Source organism: Mus caroli, unplaced genomic scaffold, assembly GCF_978045245.1.
Source record: "Mus caroli unplaced genomic scaffold, Mus_caroli_1 scaffold_9, whole genome shotgun sequence".
In the NCBI taxonomy this organism is placed as follows: domain Eukaryota; kingdom Metazoa; phylum Chordata; class Mammalia; order Rodentia; family Muridae; genus Mus; species Mus caroli.
In genome coordinates, this window is record NW_028227264.1 from 62,390,781 (window position 1) to 62,413,937 (window position 23,157).

The 23,157-nt window shown below is 38.7% G+C and overlaps 1 protein-coding gene across 5 annotated transcripts in view; it reads left to right on the plus strand.

The window, feature by feature from the left end:
• Positions 1-23,157, plus strand: part of Ctnna3 (catenin alpha 3) — a 1,580,538-nt gene that overhangs the window by 767,266 nt on the left and 790,115 nt on the right. The window lies entirely within an intron of this gene.

A 23,157-nucleotide genomic window follows, 5' to 3' on the forward strand; every position in this document is an offset into this window, starting at 1 on the left:
TTTTCACTGGCAATGTGGAATTTTCCATTGTGTGCATCACTGAATCCTTGGATTCCTTTAATTCTTTACTGTCACAGTCTTGGAAAAAAATTCCTGTTAAATTCTCTTGTTTCTATTGATCTCCATGGTCCAGTCCCTTGCATTTACTCAGATGTTTATAGCTGAAACATGCCAATAATGATATGAGACCTGATGATAAAATATCATATGCTTGGAAATAATTTAGTATACCATATTTCATATTAGGGCTTCTGGGTTTTCACACAGATTAATGTATTTTATGAAGACTATCCTTTCTTTGGTCCTTTGTTCGAAACCCTTGAATGTTTATAGTAGTTTTTCTTTTTCCTGAGGAACTTTATAATAGAATTTATGTATTTGCTGAGAGGGGAGAGAGAGAGAGAGAGAGAGAGAGAGAGGAGGAGGAGGAGAGAGAGAGAGAAGAGGGGAGGGGGGAGAGGGAGGGGAAGAGAAGAGAAGAGAAGAGAAGAGAGAAGAGAAGAGGAGAGAGAGAGAGAGAGAGAGAGAGAATGAGGGAAGAGGGGCAAAAAGAGCACTTGAATTTCCTTCAAATATGTCTCTTAATTAAGTAATTCTAAGCAACCTCAGATGTCGTTAATGAATAAGAAAACATATTGTAGTGGGTGGATATAGGTTGCTGAGCTATTGAAGACAGAAGGGAGGCCTAGTATATATGAATATGTTATAAGAAAGATAGATTATGTTTGCATATAGCAAAGAGAACTTTGGTTCAGTATTTGGAGTTTTACTACTAAGAATTATTGTTCCTTGAAGAGACCAATGTATTGTGTTGAGTCATAACCAGGAATTAGGAGCTTGTTTCATAAATAGTACTAAGTCAAACAATCCAAGAAGCCAGAAGCCACGGAGGAGCCTGTCACCAATCTGCAACTAATATGGGCTTTAAAAACCCAGTCTCCTTTTTGTGTATTTCTGTATTTGCATGCATTTATTATTTAGTCATTTCTTCCCTTTAACAAATATCTGTTAACCAGGCATGGTGGGACATTTCTTTAGTCCCAGGACCTGCGTAGCAGAATCAGGTGGAGAATAGCCTGGTCTACATAGTGAGTTGCTGGACAATCAGGATTGCATTGAGAGACCTTGTCTCAATCAAAACCTAAATCATAGCAAGTGCCTTTTCAGCACTGAAAAATATCCTTGTTGAATGTGTGTTTCTCTGTACATATCACAGGATTGTTATCGTCATCATTGTCCTCCTCCTCCTCCTCCTCCTCCCTCTCCCTCTCTCCCTCTCCTCCTCTTCCTCCTCTTCTTTGTCAGGTGCCATACAGTTCATCCTATCAGTGATTTCACTACCTTTCAATGTATTTACAAAGTTGCAAGCAAACATCTAATTGTAGTGTATTTTCATAATCTCAAAGAACCCCATGTACGTTGCTGCTCATTTTTATTCCCTCTCTCAATCGTTAACAGAGCTTGTTTTACTTTGTTTCAATGGATTTAAGTTCTGTGGCCATATTAATTTATTTTGTAAATTATTTATTTTTAATGATGTGGCAAGGACCAACCTTGGCTTGGAGAGGGGTTCTGGGAGAAGGGGTAGGTATCTGGGAGTGACAAAAACAAGGAACTTGAAATCAAACACTGGGTTCAAGCTGGAAGCCTATGATCTGCTCGAGACAGCTTTCTAGATTGCATTTTCTATGTTCTGCTTCCGCTGGAGATCTCCAGTCGGCTCTCTCTCTATTTTCTGCTCAAGACAGTTCTCCAAGAAGTTCTCCCTTGCTATTCTAACAATTCCCTGGAGCTCATCTCTTACAGCTCTTAAGCCCAGTTTTTTATTTTACGTATCAATCCAGTCATTTACTCCAGGTTCCCTTATCTAATGAATCAACATCCCATGACCCCAGTCCCTCGATTCTTAGGAGACAGCAACCACCTTTTTAAAATTAATTAGTTTATTTATTGACATTCCAAATGTTGTCCCTTCTTCTGGTCCTCCCTCCCAGAGGTCCTCACTCTATTCTACCACTTTGCCTCTGAGAGGGCAACCTCCCCAAGACATCCCTCTTACCTGGGACATCAAGTTTCTACAGTATTAGGCACACCCTCTCCCACTGATGCAGGACAGGGCAGTCCTCTGCTACATATGTTCTGGGGACCTTGGACCAGCCATGTATACCCTTTTGTTGGTAGCTTAGTCTCTGGGAGCTCCCAGGGGTCTGGATTAGTTGACACTGTTGGTCTTCCTATGGGGTTACAAAACCCTTTTGCTCCTTAAATACTTCCTGTAACTCTTCCATAAGGGTCCTCTACCTCAGTTAAATGGTTGGCTGCAAGTATCTGCTTCGGTCTCAGCCAGTGGCTGGTAGAGCCTCTCAGAGTACAGCCAGGCTAGGCTTCTGTCTACAAGCACAATATAGCATCAGTAATAGTGTTAGGGTTTGATCCTGCCCATGGAATGGATCACAAGTTGAACAAATTACCTGAGATTGCACTTTCCACCAATCAGACTGGCTAAGATCAAAAACTCAAGTGACAGCAGATGCTGGGGAGGATGTGGAGAAAGAGGTACACTCCTCCATTGCTGCTATGATTGCAAACTGGTACAACCCCTCAGGAAATCAATCTGATGGTTCCTCAGAAAATTGGAATTAGTTCTACCTGAAGACCCACTCCTGGGCATATACCCAAAAGATGCCCCACTGTACCAGGAAGACATATACTGCACTATGTTCATAGCACTTATTTTTATCATTGCAAAAGAATTCAGAGATCTACCTGCCTTTGTTAAGCACAAATGATCAACTTGCTGGGTGGGATCTCCCCCTACGCTCCAACCCCCACCTGAAATTTCCATTTCTGCAGTTCCTGGGCCTAACCTTGCTGTGTCCCAAGGTGACCCTGAACTTAGGAATTTGTCTGACTTTGTAAGCATAAGCAATAAAAGCTTATCTGGGTGGGATCTCCTTGATCACTACTCCCTAAAACTCTTTATCCCCTTCCTTAATGTCTTTCTGACAAACTGGCTCATAAAACAGCTGCTTTTGTTCATTTAGATTCATGAAACCCCTGTGTAATTCGTATTGCATCATTATATTTTCATAATTGAGAAATTATATATTTTTGAACTCATCTTTTTGGAGCTCTTTCCCACAGCCTTAAGGACTATCCTAAAGGTCCTAGCTGAGACATTAGCCACACCTTTGCCTCCAGGACTCATGCTGTCTCTGATTATTGTGAAATCATTAACATTAACAGGGAGGATATTCCTTAAATGAAGAGTATGGAAATATGTGCATTATTATACAACCAAGCCTTATACCCATAGCAGCCATCAACACTTGTGGAGGTCTATACCTACTGGCATGTTCCACGGGCAGGAGCCGTATCATCCATACCATTACCAGACCTTGTAATATATATGAGCATGTTTGTATGTCATTATGTATGTGGACAAGATTATGGTACACTCAGAGACCAGATGAGGATGTTGGATTCCAGGAACTGGAGTTACTGGTGGTTGATGCTGGTACTGCCTGTTGTTGGTGCTGAGAACTGACTGGGGTCCTCTGTGAAGTCAGTATATGTTCTCAGTCTGTGTGCATTTCTTCAGTCCCAATGTATGATGTGACCTTTGTGAGTTTTCATTCATTTTCAAAGGGACTTCATGCTGAAACTACTGTGAGTGTTTCATTTGTCTTCAGCATTGAATAATAGCACATATTTGCAACCATGTCACTGGGAATCTCTAGGAATTCCATTCCAGTTCCTTTCTTCTCCCAGGGCCACTGATCTTTCACTATGGATGCATGCTGTTGGCTTTTGAAAACCAACACCATTGTGTATGACAATAGGGAAAGCTGAAATAGCAAAATCTTTTTTATTTTTTTTGGTTTTGTTTTGTTACAACACAGGTTTTCATTGTTGTTGTTGTTGTGTGTGTTTTACCCCTCTTTAGTGCTCATACCCCAGACTGCTTTAGACCTTTGGCTAATATCCAGAGATCAGAGAAATCTAGTTATGACTCTTTTGCTTTCATCCTTATACTTGTATAAAGAAGAAAATCTTGAGAATCATTACTGTACTGCTTTTGTAAAAGTTGCTATTTTGTGTTAATATGTAGACTATCAATTAGCTGAAAGTTTGCATGTGTGCTTCCTGGATATACACATGCTCTCATGTTAATTTTCCAGTGCTCTTCTTTTCCTTCTGAACTATTAAATGTCTTCATTATTTTAATGTATAAAAAACTTAAAATGCCACAGGGGATCAAACATTTTCTCTAGAATTTCATTGTCTTTGAGAAATAATTTATATTAATAAATAAATGATGTTTGTATAAATTATTCATCATAGCTTGACCCTAAGTGAAATTCTGAAGGCAATTTTTGCTTGAAACTTTTCACTCTCAGTCACCTTTTAGACTCTTTTGTCTCAATTTCCTTTAAAAATGGATTTTCTTTCTTTCCCTTTCCCCTCTAAATATTTTGCTAGATATAATATTGCCTACACTGGCAACCTTTATTCTTCCTAGTTATTATCTATCTATCTATCTATCTATCTATCTATCTATCTATCTATCTATGTATCTATCTATTGTCTATATATGTATGTATGTATGTATGTATGTATGTATCTATCTATCTATCTATCTATTGTCTATGTATGTATGTATCTGTCTGTCTGTCTATCTACAGATTACAGAATATCTATACTTGTTTGAGATAACTTTTGAGAGCCAATGTTCCACATATTCCATAGCAGCAGTGACTCCACCATTCACCAAGTTTCTTGGCTCGGTCATCTTACAAGGCATCTGTGATGATTCTTCTTCCCTAGTTTATCATCCATCTTGTTGAGTCTTATTTTCTAGGGTTTCTGCTACCTGACATGCCTAGCCTTCCTTCCAGGGGAAAGCATTTGCCTCAAAGCCTTGTCGTTCTGGACTTCTTGTGCACTTCCCTTTCTCTCTCTCTTCCTCTCTTCTCTCTTGCATTCTAGTTATTTCTCTTCCTCTCACCCATTCTGCATTCTTTCTTCTTTCCGAACAAGACCTATTTGATTGTTTGCCTTCCCGACTTAGAATTGCTTTGACAGAGTTTCATGTAGCTCAGGCTGGAACTCTAAAAGAAGCCAAAGATGGCCTGCAACTTTGGATCCTGAAATTATAGGTGTGTACCAACACACATAATTTATGCAAAGCTGTGGCTTGAACCTAGGACTTAATATATGCCAGCAAGCACTCTACCAGCCTAACACTCACTCTAGCCACACTTATAATCTATCAAATGGTACTTTATTTTTGAATCTTTCACTTTTCTCCAGTCAAGGAGTATGAGCTTTCTAGGGGTTGGAATCGCATTGTCTTAATTTTCAAAAATCTCCCTGTCCTTTACAGTGCCTTGACTGTATTAAAACGTAATTCATTTATGCTCAAAGATCTTTGGGCTCTAGAAAAATTTACTAAATTAATGGACTAATTGCATGTGAATTTTCTTATCCATGAAGTTATTGTTGTGTCCTGTCTGAAACAGTTCACGGTACTGATGTATTGAAGTGGCATTGGAGAGTTAAAGTTTGCTAACTCTGGTGGAATCCAGGCGCCTGACAAGCATGTCTTACATCAGAGATTTTCAATTGTTTCACAAACTGAGTAGACACCTGTTATCACCAAATAAGATACCAGAATGCTTTTAGTGATAATGAATAGGAGGAAGAAAAGCCTCTTGTGTGTTTCATTAGACAAGATACCAAAGACACCGCTGACAGGATAAAAATGCAGCAACTGGAGAGTGACTGCCACAGAGAAATCTGTCTTCGATTAAGAATTTAAACATAGGTGTTACATGAGCAAGGGTCTTGGAAGATGAGAAAAATCAAATACTGGAGATCTCTGAGCATGCTGCACTTGCAAACGCCATGGGCTTCCTTTTGTGCTCATTAAGCTTACAGAATTGTCTTCACATTTATGTTCCTTCAGCAGATATCTATAAAGACTAAGCAATGAACAATTATCATAATGCATCCTCAGAAGCTATTAATTAAAAAAAAAAATGTCCAAAGTAAGTGTTGCTGTGGTTTCATCAAAACAGTGACAAAAATCAGAGATGTTACTTAATGTTCAAGAGAAAGTGTGCACCCAGGATTGAAACCCTCACTCTCACAGGTCAGTGAGTTTCTGGCAGGAATTTGCATTCATTCAATTGCGATTTCTGGTAAATGATCTTTCTGTATTTATTTAACGTGCATTTGTGTTTGTGTTTATGCGCAGACATGCTGCTGTGCATTTATGGAGAATGATTTTGGGGAATCAGTTAACTCTTTCTGCCTTGTGACTCTCTGGTATTCAAATCAGCTGTCAGCACTGGTGACAAGCCTCTTTCCTGAGTGGGCCGTACTGCTGGAACTGCAGTAGCTCTTTTAATTGATTATTTAGCAATAAGGAAACAAACCTTTTTCCTCTTTCTGAGAGAAAGAAAAGGATGGACAAGAAGCCTGGTGGCCAAGCTGGATTTCTGCAGCTCTTTCATAAATGGCTTTCGGAGCATTCAGTGACCCAGAGTAGTCACTACTTTAAATGTATTCATTTATGTGCTCCTCATCACACGAAGTAGAGACGGAGTGTGCACATTAGGAAATGGGGGTCTAAGTTAAGGCGTCACCATGCTAGGGTTGTAAGTCTGACTGTCTAGTTCTAGTTCATGGATTCCAGACATTATGGCATGTTGTCTCTCGCTCTACCTCACTCAGTGAATTACAACTTAACCTTATTGCTATAATATGATATACAATTATATTCTGTATCTACAAACTAAGTTCACTCTCACCACTCTGCAGCCCTCAAGATTTAGATCCTGTTATAGGAAATATTCACAAATAACCTCTGCACTAAGTTCACTGTGTTCAGCACAAGTTTAGATACACACATACTTTGGGTTCATTGGCCTTAATCATCTTTGGAGATTTGCTCCATTGAGATTCATTGGTTTGATTTGTTGTACCAAGAAGGAAATGCTCAGTTTTCGGCATGTGATGGATGGATGGTCAGTATGACAACACTGAGAAAGGGGAAACCAGCTTGGTACTGAGACATCGAACCCAATTGACTCAGCGAGACAGAAATAGTCCATGCTCCGAATTCAGCTCAAGAGGCTGTAACCTAAGTGGAACTGGTGTAGCCTCCAAGAACACTCAGGGATGACACCCACGCACCTCAGAGGCATTGCTCACATGGCACTAGAAGGACACTTGCCATTTTGCCTAGTGCTAGAGAGAATTAAGATGAAACTTATACACATTTCCCAACATGCCCTGTAAATTCCAGTGAATCTTGGCAGAAAATGCTATAGATAAGTAGAGGGCAGCTGATTATTCCTATGAGGTAAGACAGCTGCTGGATATGAATCCTGAGATGCTACACATATTCTACACCACCCAGGATAATTATTCTTTCTTTTTTTAAATGTACTTATATGTATGTGTGTGTGCACGCGTGCATGTGCATATATGCACTACAGCATGAACATGGAGTTCAGAAGCAGATTTCCTGATTTGGTTCTCTCTTTTTCCACCTTTGTCTCAGGCAATTAATAAGACTTCTATGACATATCTGTTTGACCGCTGGGTATATCGGTGGGGCCTTTGCTAGATTGCTAATTGATGTAGAATGGTCTGAGTCCACTAGGTATCATCTCTAAGTAGATGGAGTAGGCTGCACAAGAAAGATACCTGACTGTGATCCAGCAGGTATGACAGTAAGCAGTGTTTCCCCATGGTCTCTGCTTCAAGCTCCTGCCTTTACTTATTTCTGTGAAGGATTGCAACCTGTGAGCTGAAATAAGTCCTTTCTTGCCTCAGCTCCCTTTGTTTGTGGTGTTTATTATAGTGACAGAAAGGCAGCCTGGGACAGACTCTTCTTTTCTCTCTTAGCCAGTCAAAAGATGAAGGGGGCAACTGTTCTGGTTTCTTCTTTGCTATTTAGATAGTCCTGCTCTTGTGACTATTTTGCATGACCCCTGCCCCCAAATCTAAAGTACCCTGAGGAAAGTACTCAGGCATCTTTGCAGTGGGGTGTCCCACAGTACTGACTGCCTTCTGCAGGCCATTTATGTCCAGATTGTGTTGTACAGCAACTCGAAGCAGCGCCTGCATTGAATGTCATGGCATTGCTTTCTGTGGTCCTGCACCAGCCACTTGAAAATAAGCACTCCACTGTTGTTTCTGCTCCCGTTCATACAAGTTCCAATGGAGGTGCACATCCCAAGGAAACTGAATCTTCACCCTGAGCCGTGTCCTCTGCCAAATACTGAGGATTCTGAGATGAAATGAAACGGGAAAGGAATGTGATGAGATTAATAGTCTAGTCGGAGAATACTCATTTTTTATGAGAGTGACAATCAGGACGGACACAAAATTCTAAAGGAGCTTGTGAGGAAGCGCCGCATAAGCAGGAAGCCAATTGTTTCAGGATCGAGTAGCTCAGACAACAATAATAGAGATTTGAAATAATCACCATGCAGTGGATGCTAACATCCTTGCTGTTCCCAAAGGCATTCATTGGTTACATAAATCTTTATTTAGAGGAAGAATTGGAGTAATTTAAGCAACAAACTGTCATGCTCCAGGTTCTGGTTGGAGGTATTTTTGGTGTGTGAATGAGCAAGAGTCCATAAATTCAGCTAGAAACTTCTAACAAGAGGGGAGGCGAGACTGAAAGCCTGCAACAAGTCAATGGATGGGGAATCTAGGGGTGAGAGATGTTTCAGAAGCATTATCAAAGGGAATGCAGGGACAGATTGGGTGTGGGAGTTAGAGAAAGCAGTGATCTCAGATGCCTTCAGCATGCTAGCTGGATGGAAGGTGTGATTTTCCAGGGAGGTAGAGGATGCAGGGGAGGAGTGGCTTTAGGGATGTGGGGGGCGGAACGGTTTGGCAGAGAGAGACGGCAGAGACAGAACACCTCCATTCTGTATTTGTACATCCAAGTGTTGGAGAGCTGTAATTTTAACTCCTGTTTAAAATAGAATCTATGCCATTGACAAAGGAGAATTTCATGATTAGAAATACATCTATTATTCTGTTAAAAGATAATTATGAAGCAAAAAAAAATCATAATTATGGAAACATGCATGGAAAGGATTTGGCAAAAGTCAGACGTTCCTCTGAGTAAGATATAAATTAAATAAGAATAAATGAACTTCCCGAGGCCTCGCAGCAAACCCAAAACATGTAACCTGAAGATATACTGGGCATTTTAGTAGAATACACACAGCAAGGGAACTGTCTTTGCCATCTTTCTGCATTATTTAGCACTTTGAGTGAGTCACCTAAGCAAATGTAATAAGCAAAGAAAAAGATCAAAAGAAGAGACTCATAGTCATTACTTGTGGGTTATTTGATTGTAAGTCTAAGAAATTTAGAAGAACAAAAGTACTTTGTGAAAAGCCAAGTCATAGGAAACATATGTTAAAATATGAACCTGGTAGCAGGAAAAACCTGGTCGCACTATCTATCTATCTATCTATCTATCTATCTATCTATCTATCTATCTATCTTACCTAGAGTGTTTCAATAAATAGGCATAAATGTATACCTTAAGTGTGTATGAAATAAAATAAATAACTGGGCATGAATATCATGTTCCCAGATAGGAAGACATAGCATTCTGATGCTGTCATTCCTTGGTAAATGAATACATCAGTTTTAATGCAATGCTAAGCTAAGTCCATGCTTTGGAAGAGCCCACCCCTGTGCCCTTGTGCACATTCACACCACACAGTACGCTTATTATAAACTTCATGTAGGAGACTGAGAGTTTCTAACTGATGCCAGAAACACTTCTAAGATCGCCGTTTTTATGGAAGTGTAAACAACAAAAAATTTCACAGTGGTGCAGGCAATCAAATATCACCTGCCTTCCAAAACATGTGTCTCTAGCACCAAGTCCATCTTGTACAAGATAATTTGTTTTTAAAAGGAGTGTTTTCTATTATCCTGCATGCATGTATTAAAAACACAGTTCACAGGGCTAGGGAGAGGGTCCATCACTTAAGAACATGGACTGCTCTTACAGAGAACCTGAGTTCATCTTATAGCAGCACCCTTATTAGACAGCTTACAAACTGCAACTCTAGCTCCCGGTTATCTGGTCCCCTTTTCTGGCCTCAGCAAGCACCTGAATTCACCTACACATAACCACACACAGACATGTTATTTTAAAATTAAAATATTTAACACATACATAAATATAATAGATAACTAAAATAAATTAAACCTATTAAATGCCCAGTTTTGATATTTATATTGATTTCCCCCATAGTTTCAAGCAAGTCATGAGAAAATATTTTTAAATATTTGGCTATAAAGAGTTATGTAATCTTGTACTGCAAAAATAATTCGGCCAATATAGCCAATATTAGGAGTGCTTAGGAAGTCTTTCTTCATCTATTCAAGGCACCCTGTACCTGTTATATTTGTTTGAATGGCTGTTGTTCTCTTGAGATGAATTCTGGCCATGTTTCCCAGGTTAGCCTCACACCTGCAATCCTCCTGTCTCAGTCTTCCTAGTGCCGGGATTACAGGCAGACGGTGGCACACTTGGCTTTGCTAACCCAGTATTAGAAAGTGACTCCTTGTCTTGAGCAAACATGTGTCTTATATAATTCACATTCCACTGGGGGACAGCCAATAAATATATCATATGTGGCTAAAATGAATACATATCTAAAATTGCATCTCAGCACTAAGTGCTGTGAAGAAAATAACGTGGGTAATTACAGCCATGCAGGGAAGCTATGTCAGTACTGTGGGCTGGGAAGACTTAACTGGAATGAGGACATTTGAGCTTTCTGTGATAGACAGGACTGGACAAGGCAATCATTCAGAGGAAACATTTTCAGATGCAGACCACAGATGGACCAAATATCCTAGGAGAAGGTTCTTAGTGTATTTTAAGGACATTAGGAAAGAGTCATGGTGGAGACTAGGGTATTGGGGTGATGGTCATGGCAGTATAATAGGTAATGTAGAGGATGTAAGACTATATACAACTTGCTAAGGGTTTTTCCTGTTAAGCACAACAAGAAAACACTGGGCTCTGTTCCACAGGGGGATGTCCAATATGACTTAATCACGTTGATGACTTCATAGAGACTTGGTTTTGTAGGAAGAGGGTCAATGGTGAAATAAGGGGACCAGGAGAAGCCATAGCAAAGTGGCAATCCAGGGGTAGGAGGACCTTGCACACGTGAAGGTGAGTTTAGATGGGGGCAATCATGAAGAGTGACACCTGAGCTGTTTTGGAGGTAGAGACAGTACAATCTGGTGACATCTAGACTGTTGGCTGCACATAGTACAAACACTTAGCATGATCTACAGGGCTACAAGAGCAGCTCAGATAGATAGAAAGGCCTGAGGACATTATAGCTAGATTTTTTCCCCTTTTTTCTGGTGGGTGGGTGAAGTCAAGAGTCCCTTTTGTCATGATTACCTGTTGGGAGGACCCAGGAAATAGAAACTTGCCTTTCCAACAGCCACTTAGATGTTAACTGCCTCTTAACACTAGCACTTCCATTCACTAGCAGCATATTGTCACTCCTCAATAAGAGGCCCATTGGTCTTGCAAACTTTATATGCCTCAGTACAGGGTCAAGAAGTAGGAGTGGGTGGGTAGGGGACTTGGGGGAGGGTTTGGGGGACTTTTGGGATAGCATTGGAAATGTAAATGAAGAAAATACCTAATAAAATAAATAAATAATTAAATAAAAATAAGTCCCTTGGGTATGTGGTCTCTTCATCCATAAATATTGTTCTCTTCCAAGTAGTTCCAATGTGTTTTCTCTCTCTCTCTCTCTCCTTTTCTCTCTTCCTCTCTCCCTCCCTCCCTCTCTCTTTCTTTCTCTCTTACTTCTTTTCTTTCTTTTTTCTCCCTTCTTTTCTTTCTTTCTTCTTTTCTTTTCTTTCTTTTCTTTCTTTTCTTTCTTTCTTTCTTTCTTTCTTTCTTTCTTTCTTTCTTTCTTTCTTTCTTTCTTTCTTTCTTTCTTTCTTTCTTTCTCCCTTCCTTCTTTTCTTTTTTCTTTCTTTCTTTCTCTCTTTCTTTCTTTCCCTATTCCTTCTTTTCTTTTCTTTTTTCTTTTCTTTTCATTTCTTTTCTTCCTTCCTTCCTTCCCTCCCTCCCTCCCTCCCTCCCTCCCTCCCTCCCTCCCTCCCTCCCTCCCTCCCTTCCTTCCTTCCTTCCTTCCTTCCTTCCTTCCTTCCTTCCTTCCTTCCTTCCGATTTTAAAATAAATTTATAGACATGTAGTTTACATAAGATAAACCACACACATTTAAAGTATTCAACTTGATTAGCTCTGGCATGAACAAACTCAAGGAATTAAAAACAAAACAAAATGATAAAAATGATGATTATTTCTGATCTTCCAAGTTTCTTCATGTTTTGTGTTGGCCATTCTCCCTTCCTGGGGATGTTCCTGGCTCATTTTTTCTTTTTTCTTAATCACTATGGATGCCTGTGCACTTTAAGTTTAATGCAAATTTAATAACACAGTATTTGAGAGTTTCAATTTGGGTGCCTTTATTTGGCATGGAGTTTTATAGGATTGTAATGATTTTTACATTCACTGATCATTGTTATTGATGAGTATTCTTTTTAATATGCTCTAATTTATTTATCTGTTGACAGATATTTGTATTTGCTTCTGTTTGAGTTTATTACAAATACTCTCATTATGGACATTCACGTGGTAGATATTTATAGACTTTTCTTGTATGTGTAGGGATGGGTTGGGTGAATTACACAATTGTTATTAGTTTAACTGTTTCAGTAATTACCAAAGTGTTTCCTGGTGTGGCTGTAACATTGCTTGTCCCTGGGCCAGCCATGTATGTGAATTTCATTTGCTTTTACTTATTTTCCAGTACTTGGTAAGGTAAGAGAGACCATCTTTTAAGGATTTCATTTGTGTGTGTGTGTGTGTGTGTGTGTGTGTGTACCATATTTGTGCAGGTGTCTGGGGGTTGTGAAAGGAGAGGAGAGTGGATCCTTTGGAGCTGAGTTATATGTGGTTGTGATATGCATGTTAGCAATCTCAAGTACCTGCTACAAGAACAGCAGACACTGTCAATGGCGGAGCCATTTCTCTAGCCCTACACACAATGTTTTCAGAGTGTGGTTAGAAAACCTCTGATCACAACACTGTGCATGGCAGCTAAAGACCAGAGGAATCTGATCAAATGCATGAGACACATATGGCTAGGATGGTCTGCTGTGTGCTGAGTTTTTCTATGGGTCCACATCCTTTGAAGACACTCAGGTAAAGCAGTGTCACCTCAGTTCACAGCATGCCATTTGGGCATTGTTGACTACAGCCCAGTAGGACAGCCAGGTCTATTCTTTTAGCATTTTTGCTAATGGAGTTATACTTGCTTCATCCTTGCTGTAAGGTGTACATTTCACAAACAGTCTTTAAAATCATTCGGAAGACAATTTGCAGTAATTTGTCATATGGCACAGATACAATAAGACTGTTAAATTCAAGGTACCAAGGCTGGAATAATGCAAGCAAGAATGATGAGATTATATTAATATGAAATCCAGGGTAAGGGCAACTCTTGAAAAATGAGTTTCTTGATAATAATAATAATAATAATAATAATAATAATAATAATAATAATAAATGAATTAGGGTGTGTTTGTTAGCTTCGTCAAATGTAGGAGTCCAAATCAGAGCACGTGAAAATTCAAGTTTCTCTCAAATTCAGCTTCCAGAGGAAGACTGTGAGTTTTGGAGAAGGCCTCTGATTTTTTTCTCCCCTCCCTTTCCCCTTCCTCTTCCCTTTTCCCTCCCTTTTCTTTCTCATTTTCCTTCTTTCCTTCTTGCCTTTGAAAAACAGCAAGAGAGCCTCCTCAATGGGCGAAAGTTGTTTCCAGTGGCCTAACTACTGCATTTGGTTAGATGTTAGCCTTCCAAGTACAGTAGAGACTCTTGGCCTCCCTCAGCAATGAGCACATTTCTAAGATCAGCAAAGCTTAATTATTCATGAGATCTACCGTATCACTCTTTCTCTCTGCAGGATTTGTTTGCCATTTTAATGACCCAGGACTACATTTCCTGTACTTTTCTCCCACTGTCTGCCGCTGCCTCTGAAATCTGCTCTGTATCAACATTGATTCCATTTCCTGAAACCCCTATGTCCTATAATGTAAAAACCTTCCAAGTTATATGAAGAATCCATTGAGAATATAGATGTGGGAAAGTTATAGACTTTGGTTGGTTTTAGAGAATGCAGCCTGGCAGTGTGTTTTTTTTTTTTTTTTTATTGTTGTTTTGTTTTTTTGTGGGTTTTTGTTTGTTTGTTTGTTTTGTTTTTGTTTTTTTGCAAAAAGATGTCATAGTCTCTGTTTATTCAGTTTTATTTCTTTAGGAGAAAAAATACAAGATTGTTAAACAAATAAATGCTATCCTGTGGATGGTCCATGAGTAGCATGAGTAGCATCTTCCCTGTGATGGTCCATGAGTAGCACCTTCTATGGGGATGGTCCATGAGTTTCACTTTCTATGTGGAGGCTCCATGAGTAGCATCTTCTAACCCAAGTAGATGAGGAGGTAAGAACTTCTAGGAAGCCTGGAACTTTTTTTTTTTTTTTTTTTTTTTTTTTTGGCACTCTTCATCATGGAGCCTTGGTTGCTACATATTTTTCTGGTTGTTTCTAATGCTCAGGTACATTATATTCTCCCTGTGTCCTGGAACAAAACACGCAAATGTACATTTATTTTCTTTCCCAGAAAATAAATAACTCTTTCATCAAAACCTCCTGCTGAAGGCTGTGGCCATTTAAAAGAACAGCTCTTTAACTGTCAGCTGCCATTGTCTCCTATCTGCATATAATGCTTTTATCTCACAATTTGACCTCGCATATAAAATCATAAAAGTAGTGACTTAAGTTTTCTAATCAAAATATAAATTTTAAAATGCATTCCTTTATGGTTTAATTTTCTATAAATTGTCATTATTAGTTGTTTTGTATAACCAAAAATGGTATATTGTTTGTAATATAGTATTTTTGTTTCTTCCTTGAGATTTCATAGGATATATTTGGATCACATTCAACTCTTATTCTCACTTCTAGGTTCCACAAGATCCCCTCCCCACATCATGTTCAATACCTGCCTGCACTAAATCACTGAGTTTAAGTTAGCTCCCCACTTTCAGGTGTAGGGCCGTTCACTGGAACATGCTCAACCTAGCAGGGGCCTCACCCCTAAAGGAAACTAATTGTTCATTTCTTAAAATGCATCAGCTGTCAATAACATCCTATCTAGGACTCAGAGATGGAGCCTAGAGACAACAAGCCTCAGTAGTCTGTTAATGCATAGTTGTTTGATCTTCAAAGAATTTTTTTTCAGTTTAAACTGAACCGTCCATTCTTTCTTTTTTTTTTTAATTAGGTATTTTCCTTGTTTGCATTTCCAATGCTATCCCAAAAGTCCCCCATACCCACCCCCCCAATCCCCTACCCACCCACTCCCCCTTCTTGGCCCTGGCATTCCCCTGTACTGGGGCATATAAAGTTTGCAAGTCCAAAGGGCCTCTCTTTCCAGTGATGGCCGACTAGGCCATCTTTTGATACATATGCAGCTAGAGACAAGAGCTCCGGGGTACTGGTTAGTTCATATTGTTGTTCCACCTATAGGGTTTCAGTTCCCTTTAGCTCCCTGGGTACTTTCTCTAGCTCCTCCATTGGGGGCCGTGTGACCCATCCAATAGCTGACCGTGAGCATCCACTTCTGTTTTTGCTAGGCCCCAGCATAGTCTCACAAGAGACAGCTATATCAGGGTCCTTACAGCAAAATCTTGCTAGTGTATGCAATGGTGTCAGGGTTTGGAAGCTGATTATGGGATGGATCCCTGGATATGGCAATCACTAGATGGTCCATCCTTTCATCACAGCTCCAAATTTTTTCTCTGTAACTCCTTCCATGGGTGTTTTGTTCCCATTTCTAGGAAGGGGCAAAGTGTCCACACATTGGTCTTCATTCTTCTTGAGTTTCATGCATTTAGCAAATTGTATCTTATATCTTGTGTATCCTAAGTTTCTGGGCTAATATCCAGTTATCAGTGAGTACATATTCTTTCTTTAAATGTATTTTAAAGATTAAAACTGAAGTCTGATGTCTCAGATCCCTAAAAACATGCCTAGCTCTGTTGACTTATCAAGAGGGCTCCAAGGACCCAGCTTCCCATTGTACTCAGCTCTGATTTATTATAGCAAAGGGTTAGAAAGCAAAATCAGCAAAGGGGACAGATGAAAGTGACAGCATTAGGTATAACCAGGCTCAGGCTTCTGTGAGCCTCTCCCTCTGGAGTCGGGCAGACACGTTTAATTCCTCCAGTAACAAACTGTAATGACACATGAAATAGTACCTATCAGGGCAGCTCGATTAAGTCTAAACTTTCAAAGTTTTCATGCTTGCAGAAAAATCTGGAAGGAAAATAAGCATTTAACATAAACCATAGTGTTTACATAAGCATGTAAGTGCTGTTAACTACTCTTGTCAGTTGGAGAAGATATCTTACTAGTGTAAAGATCTGTTTACTCTTCAGATTTCCAATTACAGCCAATGGCCAGCTTTAGAACAGAACTCCCTAAAAATAGCAGTCTCAAGCCTGCTGCTACATTAACTCTGCTATACAGGAACTCAATGCCTGAGTATAAATCTTAAAATGGTGCTTAGATGAAAGCCCTAACATAGTAGACTATGTTTGAACAGTTAACAAAACTTAACCTATTTAGTATACTTGTAGAAAACCATCACCTTGATTTTTCTCCCTGTAATATTTCATGAAAGGAAATGTCTCTTATCTTTTTAGAGGCAGAATGAAAGAAAAGTGGAATGAGATGTTGTGGGCATAAAAATACAGCTAAGAAGCATGTGGGGTGCGGGAGAGTTGGTTTGCTGTCTTGTACTCATTATCAAACCTGTGCTGAGAAAGGCACAGGCTTGAGAGTGGTACAGGGGCGTAGTTACAGAGAGGGTACCAGATTCACTAATGAGAAATGAAAGTGGTCAGAGCACATGGATCTAATGACAAAAACCCAACAGCTCAATAAGCAGAAGAAAACAACAAAATATATTGAAAAATGAAATTAATAAAATTTATCTGTCTCAGAGAAGAATCCAGGAAAATTTTCCATTGCTAAGCATGGTCTTGCTATTTATGAAGCCAGTTTACAAGAGGTTGATATACTCTAAACACACACACACACACACACACACACACACACACACACACACACACACAGTGTATACGAGTCATTTTAATTGATAGTATTTTGTGTGTGTTTGTGTGTGTGTGCGCCTGCTTGCATGCACATTCTTGCCTGCTCACTCCTATGTACAGGACCCAGTTCAACCTCATGTTCTGTTCGGCAGGAGGGCTAACCATGTTGTTTTTTTGAGATATGGTCCCTCACTGGTCTGGAGCCTACTGATTAGGCTGGGCTGGCTGGTCAGTGAGTCTCTGGGATTTTCCTGTCTTTGCCTCCTTGATACTCAGATTACAAATGCATGCTAACATGCTCAGCATCGTTTGTTCATTCTCAGGATCAAACACAGGTCCCTATGCTTATTTAGTGACTAGTTCACATACTGATGTATATTTTTCCCTCACAGGAAATTGGGAAGATTGTTGATCCTACATAGCAATTAAAAGTGTAGACTTTTAAAATTTAGACAGCTGTCCCTGAAACATTAACTTTGTTCTCTATACTAATTTTGTGAGTGATAGGTAACCTAGCTCTGTATACTTCAGTGGATCATCCATACAGCGGGGATTACGCTGACAGTAAAATGTTTATATAAGGTGCAGAGAGCATCTATTCAATATGTTCTGTAGGTGGTTCCTCACACTGGTGTGATAGAGTGGTAGTCTGTACCCATACGGTGTGTGTGTGTGGCAAGAAGGATGTTCAAATGAATTCTCTTCACGTATACCATGAAGGGAAAATAAGATTGAACAGAGTTGGGAGACATGGCCTCTGCCTTCAAAGGAAAGGTAGATTTTTGGAGAGGAATAAAACTCATTGTAGTTTCAGAAATTCCAAGTGAGAGCTTTGTACTTGGAGAAGGTAGAAAGGACATTACAACCTGACAATTCATGAGAGGATGCCTTTGCGAATTTACAAGTGGTTAATGTTGGTAGAGTATAAAATAGGGTTAGAAGGAAGGCAAACAAAGACTCAAAACCAGAGCAAAATGAAAACAAGTTAATAGTAACCCTGCCTGGAAAAGACATGAATTATATATTGAAGCAATATGCAAATGAATATAACACACCTACAGTTAAAAATATGATGATTTACATTAAATAGAGAGATCCTAAATCTTATAGTTTAATATATATCACACATGGTACTTGCCAAATTTGAAGGTTCATATAAATGTAAAAGTCTTCTTTTCATTCACCAATTTAGTTTTGAGAGTCTTCTATGCTAGCACATAATCATCCAAGCCTTTGAATTAGTGAAAAGCAGTATACTTTTGAATGAAGATGCTACAAGTTGTCACAGTTATATTGGTACATCTTTAAATTATTTTTAATTTAGTGGTATTAACCTTAAAATAACTATGGGTAATTAAAAATATTTTGATACATATTAATGTCGATATACTCATTTCACTTTATATGTATTAGGTGAAATTATCAGGTTATAGATCGAGATTTAATATTTAATTGATAGTTTTTTTTTTGTTTTTTGGGTTTTTTTCTTTTATTGGATAGTTTATTTATTTACATTTTAAATGTTATCCCCTTTCCCAGTTTCCCCTCCAGAAAACCCATATCCCCTCCCCCTTCCTCTACTTCTATGAGAGTGCTCTCCTAACCACCCATCCATTCCTGCCTCCCTGCTCTGGCATTCCCCTACACTGGGGCGTTGAGCCTTTACAGGACCAAGGGTCTCTCCTACCACTGATGCCTGGCAAGGCCATCCTCTGCTACATATGTGACTGGAGCCATGGGTCACTCCATGTGTACTCTTTGGTTAGTTGTTTAGTCCCTGGGAGCTCTGGGAGGGGGCATCAGGTTGGTTGATATTGTTCTTTCTATGGGGCTGCAAACCCCTTCAGCTCATTCAGTTCTCCATTGGGGACCCTTGCTTAGTCCAATGGATGGCTGAGAGCATCCACTTCTGTATTTGTCAGGCACTGGCAGAGCCTCTCAGGAGACAACCATATTAGACTCTTGTCAGCAAGCATTTCTTGGCATCTGCAATAGTGTCTGGGTTTGGTGTCTGTATATGGGATGGATACCCAGGTGGGGCAGTCTCTGGATGACCTTTCATCAGTCTCTGTTCCACAGTTGTCTCTGTATTTCCTCCTGTGAGTGATCTCCCTTCTAAGAAGGGCTGAAGCATCCACACTTTGATCTTCCTTCTTCTTGAGCTTCATGTGGTCTGTGAATTGTATCTTGGGTATTCTGAGCTTTTGGGCTAATATCCGCTTATCAGTGAGTGTATACCATGTGTGTCCTTTTGTGACTAGGTTACTTCTCTCAGGATGATATTTTCTAGTTCCATCCATTTGTCTAAGAATTTCATAAATTCATTGTTCTTAATAGCTGAGTACTATTCCATTGTGTAAATGTACCACATTTTCTGTATCCAATCCTCTGTTAAAGGACTTCTGGGTTCTTTCCAGCTTCTGGTTATTATAAATAAGGCTGCTGTGAACATAGTGGGGCATGTGTCCTTGTTATATGTTAGAGTATCTTTTGGGTATATACGCAGGACTAGTATAGCTGGGCCCTTAGGTAGTACTATGTCTAGTTTTCTGAGGAACCACCACACCATTCATCACTCATACTGAAGTATGAAAGTCCCAGTTTGTTCCTATAATGACAATGTAGTGTGCTATAGTCTTGATCTATAGTTTTTTTTTCTTTTACACAAAGAATTATTTAAAGTATTAGTGGTTAGTTCTTTCACAATTCTTTACACATATATAGATAGTGCACTCCATTTCTTTCTTTCCGCACTCAGAAGATTTCTCCTTTCCTTTAAATCACTCTAACCTCTCTGAACAGAACATACATTTGAGATTATTTGCAAACCTTTGAGCCATGCCACTAATGGTTTTCCTAAACAGACTTCTTCAGTTAGTTGGCAAATTAGTTACCATAAATCAACCATTTCTTGAAATTTTCAAACTATATATATATATGGTGTTCCTTAAAATTGAATACTTAAAACATGTCCTATGTTTTCCTATATTCTGAAATAAATACAGAGCCTGATGATTACGTAATATATGCAACATGCAGAAACGTGTGTATATCTGTAGAGGGTTAAGTAAGAGCCCCAAAGGCTTAATAAAGATAATTTAAAATATCTCCAAGCATTTTAATTTATATTGGTATCCTGGATGGTTGTCCACACTATGCATAAAAAAAGATGATATTAGCTGTCCTTATATTGAACATTTTTATATTTTAGGAACCATTTTAGGACTGTCACGTTTTCATTGTGCTACCTCCGTTTTGTTTGTGAGCCCTGGTCTTTATTTAATGGTAGAGCTCCAGCCTCACCTTACCTACATTTCGTCTTGTTTTCTTCACATCTAGTTTTTCACATTTAAATGCTTAAAGTATTTCCCTTTTCACCTAAAGAGTCCTTCTGATGTGAGAAAGACCTCTTTCTCACTTCTGTAGTTTTTAAAGTTTTAAAGTAGCACATTCTAACCAAAACTCTAATTAAGTATTTAGGATATACTATCAAATTATATATCATCTAAAAAGGAAAGAAAACATTGCTGAATGTACGTCTTTTAACTCCTTATTTTCTCTATGTTCATTTGTTGAAATAAAGGCTGAGTAATTTCGTATGTCTTTTTTATTGTTTATCAATATTGCACATGTATTGAGGGAATAAGAAGAAAAACACATGAGACCTTAAAGTGATTCATACAGTTTATCTTTCTACATTTAGTATTGATTTGGAGTATTTTCATTTATTGATTTTTTTTTTAGAAATAAATATACTCAAAGTTTGGAATCACTATATTTTAATTTTCCTTAAGTTTTAAAATTTATTATTTCTCCATATAACCTCAGTTTTGTTTCTGTACAGTTTAATTTTGGGGTTTTCTCTTAGATGTTAGAGCTACTCACAACTACTCCCATTTCTCTACTCTTCCCTCCCCACCAGCTTTCCTGCTTCAATTTTCATCGACTCTCTCCCACCCTATTAAACTATTTTTTTTTACATGTTCAATTAACACTTAATTTTGTATGATGGTTCCTTCCTTTCACATGCTGGAACTTCTGGTGTTAAATTTGTCTATCTGATACTGATAAATATTTTTAAATTAGCTGGCTTTATCCCAGATTCATGGCTGCTAGTAAAATTAAACATGGGACGACCTCAAAATTTATTTGTAATGATAGTTGTAGATACTAGTACTTTTCAATTTTTTTTTTTAGGATTTCATGTATATTTTATTGAAAGCCAGTTAAAGACAGAGTAACACATGCCAGCTGAATGAACATTGGTTCTTTATAAACTGTAATTCTTTACTGATTATTTTTAGTATTATTCATGGACACATAAACAACTTTTGAAGGCTACTCTGTAAAAAGTATTTAGTATATCTTTAAGTGGAAAAGAATTACCAGCCATCGGAAAGAAAGTGAATAGATATGCAGTAACCAGCCTTCTTTAGATAAATAATTTGCTCATAAAATTATATACATGAAGAAATCTATAATAACTTACGAAAGACCTAGTATCAGGTTCATTGACATGAGACACAACATTGAAGAGTACTAAATGAGACAGATATGAATTTATTATAAAAATTTTCAGGCATAAATAATTATGTTGTTTTCTTTTTCTTTTCTTTTCTTTCTTTGGTTTTGGTTTTTTGAGAAAAGCTGTCTCTGTGTGTCCCTGGATGTCCTAAAACTTGCTTTGTAGACCAGGCTAGCCTCGAACTCAGAGGGCCTCCTGCCTCTGTCTCCCAAGGGCTGAGATTAAAGGCATATTCATCCATGTGCTGCATAATTTATATATATTAGCATAATAAAATACTTATGCTAATTTAAGCTTAACTCAGTTTTTATAATTAAGCAAATATCAACTCAGTAAGAGTCCTATCTCCACCCCTTGCAATTACAGTGGGATAAACAACTTGAAGCCAAGGGCAACAGCCACACACACAGTCCAGAGAGAACAAAGCTCAACTCTGGCTAGTTTTGCCTTCTAAGAAAAATTCTCCTTTAGACACAGTACACACAGCTCTTGACAGTGTCAACATGTGTTATTGGCTTTACACCAAATTCAAGGTCACTGTGGCATTGTTTTCTGCCAGCTTTGCCCAGGGAACAAAGTTATTAAAGAGGAACAAATAAAGGGAAATTGAATGGTTCTGGGTTAAATGCTGGAAAGCACTTGAAGGGTTTCTTTTATTTTGGCATTTATTCACGCACAATGGCTTTAGTATTTAAATGTGTTCCTTTTTATTGCTGAGTCCATTGAGGCGGTGAACTGTATCTTTGTGGGGCTTCCGCTGTGGTAAAAACACAGGATGGCCATCCTGGGAACTATAATTTAGTCAACACATAGATTAGCTGGAGGTATTTTGCTACAAGACAAGAGTTGGAGTATACATAAATTTTTTCCAACTTCAAGAAATATGGTCCCTCTGTAGTAGAAATTTGGTTACATTTGAGAAGTTGGGAGTAAACAGAGAGGGTAGAGAAAGAAAACATAATCACCCCAGGCACATCGTTGGTTAACAAATTGACTTCTTGCCCTTAGTTCCTCAAGAGGAACCCCTCACAGGCTCTTCCCAAATGCCACTTGTTCTCATTTTGAAATGGTGTCAGCAGACTGTAAAACCGAACAGCCAGTTTACTCTTCACATGTTGTAAGACTGTAAATACAAAAGGAAAAATATAGTTACAAAGGAAGATAAAATGGTAATAGTCTAAAGCTACACAGATTGTGTGGGGACCAAGTGAAGGTGCTGACCTCGTGATTGAGCAATGACCAAGTTATCCTACCGAGTTGTGTTTGTTTCATGATATACACATGTGCCATCAGAAACTGTGTACTTTAGGACATACCTGGAGTTCTGTCCATCCATCCATCCATCCATTCATCCATCCATCC